The sequence below is a fragment of the Arachis hypogaea genome, chromosome 18 (genome assembly GCF_003086295.3).
Source record: "Arachis hypogaea cultivar Tifrunner chromosome 18, arahy.Tifrunner.gnm2.J5K5, whole genome shotgun sequence".
Taxonomy (NCBI): Eukaryota; Viridiplantae; Streptophyta; class Magnoliopsida; order Fabales; family Fabaceae; genus Arachis; species Arachis hypogaea.
In genome coordinates, this window is record NC_092053.1 from 58,812,935 (window position 1) to 58,822,122 (window position 9,188).

General features: G+C 37.3%; 1 non-coding gene across 1 annotated transcript; it reads left to right on the forward strand.

The window, feature by feature from the left end:
* Window positions 1–7,022: 7,022 nt before the first annotated feature.
* On the forward strand, window positions 7,023–7,130 carry LOC112774828 (small nucleolar RNA R71). The gene has a single exon (XR_003189287.1). It is a non-coding gene; the product is annotated as a small nucleolar RNA R71 (small nucleolar RNA).
* Window positions 7,131–9,188: the final 2,058 nt, after the last annotated feature.

Genomic DNA, 9,188 nt, shown 5'->3' on the forward strand with positions numbered 1-9,188 from the left:
CGACCCGAGGTTTAAATACTTCGGTTATTAGAATAATTAGGGATTTGTACTTGTGACAAACAAATGTTTGTATGAAAGGATTATTGTTGGTTTAGAAACTATACTTCGACGAGAATTCAATTGTGAAATTCTATACCATACAAAAATCCATTCATCAGTGCCAAAGCGGACAATATCGTGCTAGCGGGTGGTCTGGGCTGTTACAGATGGTATCAGAGCCGGAACCCGGATCGATGTGCCAGCGAGGGCGCTGGGCTCCCTTAGGGGGTGGATTGTAAGGTCCCACATCGGTTGGGGAGGGGAACAAAGCATGCCTTATAAGGGTGTGGATACCTCTCTCTAGCATGACATGTTTTGACGAGTGAGTGTGGGGTGCTTCGGCTATCATCCCTTTCATCAAAGGCAAAACCGTGAGGCCTTGTGTGCCAAAGCGGACAATATCGTGCTAGCGGGTGGTCTGGGCTGTTACAGGGGTGTTTGGTAGTAGGTGGCTTGTGAGTATGGTGGTTCAAAGCTATGTTGAGGAGGGGGTTCATATGCATATAGTGGGGCTTGTTGGTAACTACAAGGAGGTCCACCATATCCATTATCTTGGTACGCACCATGGAATGGCTCTTGCTCATAGTATGTTGGTGGGGGTTGTTGATTGTCATGGAAAGGTCCACCATAACCATTGTCTTAGGATGCATAGTAGAATGGTTGTTGCTCATAGTGCATTGGAGAAGGTTGTTACCAAAAGGGTTGATCAAATCCTTGTGGCTCCTCCCATCTTTGATTGTTCCAGCTTTAATGCATGTTCTCATTATAGCTTCCATTTCCTACAGCATAATTTGAACCAAACTCGTAGCCAAGGGGTGAGAATTCATAGTAGCAAGTAAAAACAAAAACTAATAAGAATTAATGAAAATAAACTCCTAAAACTAGAAATACTAACAAAGAAACGAAAAAGCAAAACTATTCACAATATTCACAATAACCAATAATAAGGCACACGCTTGCAATTCCCCGGCAACGGCACCATTTTGATGAATGGATTTTTGATGGTTTAGAATTCCTCAATGAATTCTCGTTGCAAGTATAGTTTCTAAACCAACAAATAATCCTTTCATGCAAAAAATTGTTTGTCACAAGTAACAAAGCCTAATAAAAATAATAACCGAAGTATTCAAACCTCGGGTTGTCTCTCAAAGAATTGCAGGGAAGTATACTTATAATTGGTTATGGGATTTTATCTTTTTTGGGTTTTGAAATAAGGAACAAGTAATGTAAATAACAAGGAAATAAAATAATAATTAAGAAAAGTCTTAGCAAGGATTGATAATTGGAATTCCTATCCCCATTATCATAGTAACTTGTGATGGTAATTGCCTTTTGCGATCACTTAGTTAATGGTGCACGAAATTGTGATCATCAATGGCGCCAACAACTTGGTACGCACAATTGTAATCTCAACTCTTTATCACAACTTCGCACAACTAACCAGCAAGTGCACTGGGTCGTCCAAGTAATAAACCTTACGTGAGTAAAGGTCGATCCCACGGAGATTGTCGGCCTGAAGCAAGCTATGGTCACCTTGTAAATCTCAGTCAGGCTGATTCAAATGATTATGGTAAATTGATAATAAAAAGATAAATAAAACGTAAAATAAAGATAGAGGTACTTATGTAATTCTTTGGTGAGAATTTCAGATAGGCGTATAGAGATGCTTTCGTTCCTCCTGAACCTCTGCTTTCCTGCTGTCTTCATCCAATCATTCCTACTCCTTTCCATGGCAAGCTTTATGTAGGGCATCACCGTTGTCAATAGCTACATCCCATCCTCTCTGTGAAATGTTCCAATGCGATGTCACTGCATGGCTAATCATCTGTCGGTTCTCGATCATACTAGAATAGGGTTTACTATCCTTTTGCGTCTGTCACTACGCCCAGCACTCGCGAGTTTGAAGCTCGTCATAGCCATCCCTTCCCAGATCCTACTCGGAATACCACAGACAAGGTTTAGACTTTCCGGATCTCAAGAATGGCCATCCATGGGTTCTAACTTATACCACGAAGATTCTAATATCTCGGACTCGGTCCTCTGTATTAGATATCTAAGAGATACTCATTCTAGCTTGTTTGCATGTAGAACGGAAGTGTTTCTCAGGCACGCATTCATGGGTGAGAATGATGATGAGCGTCACATAATCATCACATTCATCATGTTCTTGGGTGCGAATGGATATCTTAGAGAAGGAATAAGCTTGAATTGAATAGAAAAATAGTAGTACTTTGTATTAATTCCTGAGGAACAGCAGAGCTCCACACCTTAATCTATGAAGTGTAGAAACTCTACCGTTGAAAATACATAAGTGATAAGGTCCACGCATGGCCGAATGGCCAGCCCCTAAATGTGATCAAAGGATCAAAAGATAATCCAAAGATGTAAATACAATAGTAAAAAGTCCTATTTATACTAAACTAGTTACTAGGGTTTACAGAAATGAGTAAATGATGCAGAAATCCACTTCTGGGGCTCACTTGGTGTGTGCTTGGGCGGAGCATTGAGCTTTACACGTGTATAGGCTTATCTTGGAGTTGAACGCCAGTTTGGAACCTATTTCTGGCGTTTAACTCCACTTTGCAACCTGTTTCTGGCGTTTAACTCCAGAATACAGCATGGAACTGGCGTTGAACGCCAATTTGTATCATCTAAACTCGGGCAAAGTATGGACTATTATATATTTTTGAAAAGTCCTGGATATCTACTTTCCAACGCAACTGAGAGCGCGCCATTTGGAGTTCTGTAGCTCCAGAAAATCCACTTTGAATGCAGGGAGGTCAGAATCCAACAGCATCTGTAGTCCTTCTTCAACCTCTGAATCTGATTTTTGCTCAAGTCCCTCAATTTCAACCAGAAAATACCTGAAATCACAGAAAAACACACAAACTCATAGTAAAGTCCAAAAATGTGAATTTTAATTAAAAAGTAATAAAAATATACTAAAATCTAACTAAATCATACTAAAAACTATGTAAAAACAATGCCAAAAAGCGTATAAATTATCCGCTCATCACAACACCAAACTTAAATTATTGCTTGTCCCCAAGCAACTGAAAATCAAATAGGATAAAAAGAAGAGAATATACTATAAATTCCAAAATATCAATGAAACTTAGCTCCAATAAGATGAGCGGGACTTGTAGCTTTTTGTCTCTTGAATAGTTTTGGCATCTCACTTTATCCATTGAGGTTCAGAATGATTGGCATCTATAGGAACTTAGAATACAGATAGTGTTATTGATTCTCCTAGTTCAGTATGTTGATTCTTGAACACAGCTACTTTATGAGTCTTGGCCGTGGCCCTAAGCACTTTGTTTTCCAGTATTACTACCGGATACATAAATGCCACAGACACATAACTGGGTGAACCTTTTCAGATTGTGACTCAGCTTTGCTAAAGTCCCCAATTAGAGGTGTCCAGGGTTCTTAAGCACACTCTGTTTTTGCTTTGGACCTCGACTTTAACCGCTCAGTCTCAAGTTTTCACTTGACACCTTCACGCCACAAACACATGGTTAGGGACAGCTTGGTTTAGCCGCTTAGGCCAGGATTTTATTCCTTTAGGCCCTCCTATCCACTGATGCTCAAATCCTTGGATCCATTTTATTACCCTTGCCTTTTGGTTTTAAGGGCTATTGGCTTTTTGCTCTTGCCTTTTGGTTTTTAGAGATTTTGGCTTTTTCTGCTTGCTTTTTCTTTTTCTTTTTTTTCGCTATTTTTCTTTTTCTTTTTTTTTTTCGCAAGCTTTTGTATTCACTGCTTTTTCTTGCTTCAAGAATCATTTTTATGATTTTTCAGATTATCAAATAACATTTCTCTTTTTTTATCATTCTTTCAAGAGCCAATATATTTAACATTCATAAACAACAACTTCAAAAGACATATGCACTGTTCAAGCATTCATTCAGAAAACAAAAAGTGTTGCCACCACATCAAAATAATTAAACTAGTTTCAAGGATGAATTCGAAACCATGTACTTCTTGTTCTTTTGTAATTAAAATATTTTTCATTCAAGAGAGGTGATGGATTCATATTCATAACTTTAAGGCATAGACACTTAGACACTAATGATCATATAATAAAGACACAAACATCAATAAAATATAAAGCTCAAAAATTGAAAAACAGTAAAATAAATAGACAAGGAGATTAAGGAATGAGTCCACCTTAGTGAGGATGGCGTCTTCCTCTTCTTGAAGAACCAATGGTGCTTTTGAGCTCCTCTATGTCTCTTCCTTGCCTTTGTTGCTCCTCCCTCATAGCTCTTTGATCTTCTCTAATCTCATGAAGGATGATGGAGTGCTCTTGGTGCTCCACCCTTAGTTGTCCCATATTGGAACTTAATTCTCCTAGGGAGGTGTTGATTTGATCCCAATAGTTTTGTGGAGGAAAGTGCATCCCCTGAGGCATCTCAGGGACTTCATGGTGAGGAATTTCCTCATACTCTTGTTGAGGTCCATGATCTATTGTTTGTTCCATCCTTTTCTTAGTGATGGGCTTGTCCTCTTCAATGAGGATGTCTCCGGCCTTAGGTGCCCTAGATGGTTATGGAAAAACAAAAAGCAATGCTTTTACCACACCAAACTTAGAAGGTTTGCTCGTCTCCGAGCAAAAGAAGAAAGAAGTGAGTAGAAGAAGAAGAAAATGGAGGAGATGGAGGTGTGTGACTGGTTCGGTCAAGGGGGTTTAGGTGGTTATGATGTGTAAAAAGGAAGGAGTGATGGTTTGAATTTAAGTGGGTGGGTGTAGGTAGGTTGTATGATGGTTTTGGAGGAGCAATGGAGGTGATTGGTGGAGGTTAATTGGGGAAGAGAGTTATGAAAAGCTATGAAGGGGAGAGAAGAAGTGTGGGGATCCTGTGGGGTCCACAGATCATATGGGAATCTTGTGGAGTCCACATATCCTGAGGTGTCAAGGATTTTTCATCCTTGCACCCTTTAGATGTGTAAAACGCCATATACATGCAATCCTAGCGTTTAACGCCAGACTGCTTCCTGTTTCTGGCGTTAAACGCCACTTCCATGCTCTGTTCTGGCATTTAACGCCAGGTAGATGCTTGTTTCTGGCGTTAAACGCCAGCTTGGTGCCTGTTTCTGGCGTTAAACACCAGACAGATGCTTGTTTCTGGCGTTTAAATGCCAGACTGTTCTCCTCCAGGGTGTGCTATTTTTCATTCTATTTTTCATTCTGTTTTTGATTTTTTAGTAGTTTTTGTGACTTCACATGATCATCAACCTAAAGAACACATAAAATAACAATGGAAAATAAATAAATATAATTAGATAACATTGGGTTGCCTCCTAACAAGCGCTTCTTTAATGTCAATAGCTTGACAGTGAGCTTTCATGGAGCCTCACAGATGTTCAGAGCATTGTTGGAACCTCCCAACACCAAACTTAGAGTTTGACTTTGGGGGCTTTGGTTGACTCTGCAGTGAGAGAAGCTTTTCATGCTTCCTCTCCATGGTTACAGAAGGAGATCCTTAAGTTTTAAACACAAGGTTATCCTCATTCAGTTGAAGGATCAATTCTCCTCTGTCCACATCAATCACAGCTCTTGCTGTGGCTAGGAAGGGTCTTCCAAGGATGATGGATTCATCCTCATCCTTCCCAGTGTCTAGGATTATGAAATCAGCAGGGATGTAAAGGCCTTTAACCTTTACTAGCACGTCCTCTACTTGTCCATAAGCCTGTTTTCTTGAGTTGTCTGCCATCTCTAATGAGATTCTGGCAGCTTGCACCTCAAAGATTCTCAGTTTCTCCATTACAGAGAGTGGCATGAGGTTTATCCCTGACCCAAGGTCACATAGAGCCTTCTCAAAGGTCATGGTGTCTATGGTACAAAGTATTAAGAACTTTCCAGGATCCTGTTTCTTCTGAGGCAATGTCAGTTGATCCAGATCACTCAGTTCATTGATGAACAAGGGAGGTTCATCTTCCCAAGTCTCATTACCAAATAATTTGGCATTCAGCTTCATGATTGCACCAAGGTACTTGGCAACTTGCTCTTCAGTGACATCTTCATTCTTTTCAGAAGAAGAATATTCATCAGAGCTCATGAATGGCATAAAGAGGTTCAAAAGAATCTCTATGGTCTCTAGATGAGCCTCAGATTCCTTTGGTTCCTCAGAGGGAAACTCCTTGTTGATCACTGGACGTCCCAGGAGGTCTTCCTCACTGGGATTCACGTCCTCTCCCTCCCTCGTAGGTTCGGCCATGATGGTTAAATCAATGGCCTTGCACTCTCTTTTTGGATTCTCTTCTATATTGCTTAGGAGAGTACTAGGAGGAATTTTAGTGACTCTTTTACTCAGCTGGCCCACTTGTGCCTCCAAATTCCTAATAGAGGACCGTGTTTCATTCATGAAACTTACAGTGGCCTTAGATAGATCAGAGACTATATTTGCTAAGCTAGATGGATTCTGCTCAGAACTCTCTGTCTGTTGCTGAGTGGATGATAAAAAAGGCTTGCTATTGCTAAACCTGTTTCTTCCACCATTATTAAAGCCTTGTTGAGGCTTTTGTTGATCCTTCCATGAGAAATTTGGATGATTTCTCCATGAGGGATTATAGGTGTTTCCATAGGATTCACCCATGTAATTCACCTCTGCTATTGTAGGGTTCTCAGGATCATAAGCTTCTTCTTCAGAAGATGCCTCTTTAGTACTGTTGGATGATTCTTTCAATCCATTCAGACTCTGAGAGATCATATTGACTTGCTGAGTCAATATTTTATTCTGAGCCAATATGGCATTCAGAGTATCAATTTCAAGAACTCCCTTCCTCTGAGGCGTCCCATTACTTACAGGATTCCTCTCAAAAGTGTACATGAACTGGTTATTTACAACCATGTCAATGAGTTCTTGAGCTTCTGCAGGCGTTTTCTTTAGGTGAATGGATCCACCTGCAGAATGGTTCAGTGACATCTTTGATAGCTCAGACAGACCATCATAGAATATATCCAGGATGGTCCATTCTGAAAGCATGTGAGAAGGACACTTTTTGGTCAGTTCCTTGTATCTCTCCGAAGCTTCATAGAGGGACTCATCTACTTTTTGTTTGAAGGTTTGAACATCCACTCTAAGCTTACTAAGCTTTTGAGGAGGAAAGAACTTGGCTAAGAAAGCCGTGACCAGCTTATCCCAAGAGTTCAGGCTATCTTTAGGTTGAGAGTCCAACCATATTCTATCTTTGTCTCTTACAGCAAACGGGAAAAGCATGAGCCTGTAGACCTCGGGATCAACCCCATTGGTCTTAACAGTATCACAGATCTGCAAGAATTCAGTTAAGAACTGAAAAGGATCTTTAGATGGAAGTCCATGAAACTTGCAGTTCTGTTGCATCAGAGAAACTAGTTGAGGTTTAAGCTCAAAATTGTTTGCTCCAATGGCAGGGATGGAGATGCTTCTTCCATGTAAGTTGGAATTTGGTGCAGTAAAGTCACTAAGCATCTTCCTTGCATTGTTATTATTTTCGGTCATGTCTCTTTCTTTTTCAAAAATTTCTGTCAGATTTTCTCCAAAGAGTTGTGCTTAGCTTCCCTTAGCTTCCTCTTCAGAGTCCTTTCAGGTTCAGGATCAACTTCAACAAGAATGTTCTTATCCTTGTTCCTGCTCATACAAAAAAGAAGAGAACACAAAAGAAAATATGGAATCCTCTATGTCATAGTATAGAGATTCCTTATGTGAGTAGAAGAAGAGAAGAATATAAGAAGAAGAAGAAGAGAAAAATTTGAAAATAATTAAAAAGAAAAGAAAAATATTTTTGTTTTTATTTTATTCATTAGTTAAAATTCGAAAATTAAGAAGAAAAATAAAATTAAATTGAAAATTTAAAGCAATTAGTTAATTAAAAATATTTTGAAAAAGGGGAAGGTAATTTTCAAAAATTAAGAGTGAAAAAGTGGTTAGGTGGTTTTGAGAAAGATAAGAAATAAATTTAAAAAAAGATAAGAAGTTAGAAAGAGATTTGGAAATTAGAATTTCAAAAAGATGTGATTGAAAAAGATATGAATTAAAAAGATATGATTGGTAACAATTTGAAAAGATTTGATTTTTGAAAAAGATATGATTGTAAAGATATGATTGAAATTTATTTTGAAAATAGATATGATTAAAAAGATATAATTGAAAAGATATGATTGAAAAGATATTAAGAAGATTTGAAAATTAAATTTGAAAAGATAAGAAGTTAGAAAAGATTTTGAAATCAAAGTTGATTACTTGACTAACAAGAAACAAAAAGATATGATTTAAAATTTTAAAGATTGAACCTTTCTTACTAGGCAAGTAACAAACTTAAAAATTTTTGAATCAATCACATTAATTGTTAGTAAAGATTTTCTAAAATATGAAGTAAGAATAGGAAAAAGATTTTTGAAAATCAATTTTTTAAAAAAAAATTTTGAAAATATATAAAAATAAATAAAAAAGATTTGATTTTTGAAAAAGATTTGAAAAGATAGAATTTTGAAATTGAAATTTATGAGTAAAACAAGGAAAGATATATTTTTTATTTTTGAATTTTTAATGATGAGAAAGAAAAACACTAAATTGAAAGAAAACATAAAAATTATGAATCAAAACAACTAATACATGCAAGAACACTTTGAATGTCAAGATGAACACCAAGAACACTTTTTGAAAATTTTTAAGAAAAGAAAAACATGCAAGACACCAAACTTAGAAATTTTCAAAATTTAGATACTAATAATTCAAAATGCATATGGAATATAAGAAGAGACACAAAACAAGAAATTTTAAAGATCAAACAAGAAGACTTACCAAGAACAACTTGAAGATCATGAAGAACACCATGCATGAGTTTTCGAAAATTTTTAGGGAAAAGTTAAAACATGCAATTGACACCAAACTTAAAATTTGACACTAGACTCAAATAAGAAACACAAAATATTTTTGGTTTTATGATTTTGTTAAATTTTTTTTTGGACTTTTCGAAAATTATATGGAAAAAGAAAATAAGAAACTCAAAATTTTTAATAAAGATTCCAGGAATCATGCAATGTTAGTCTAAAGCTTCAGTCTAAAGAGATTAGACAAGGCAGAACAAGCTTCAGCAGGACATTACATACAACAGCCAAATTGATGGGAATCAACTGACTCCTGTGATGATAAAAGTATCATCTG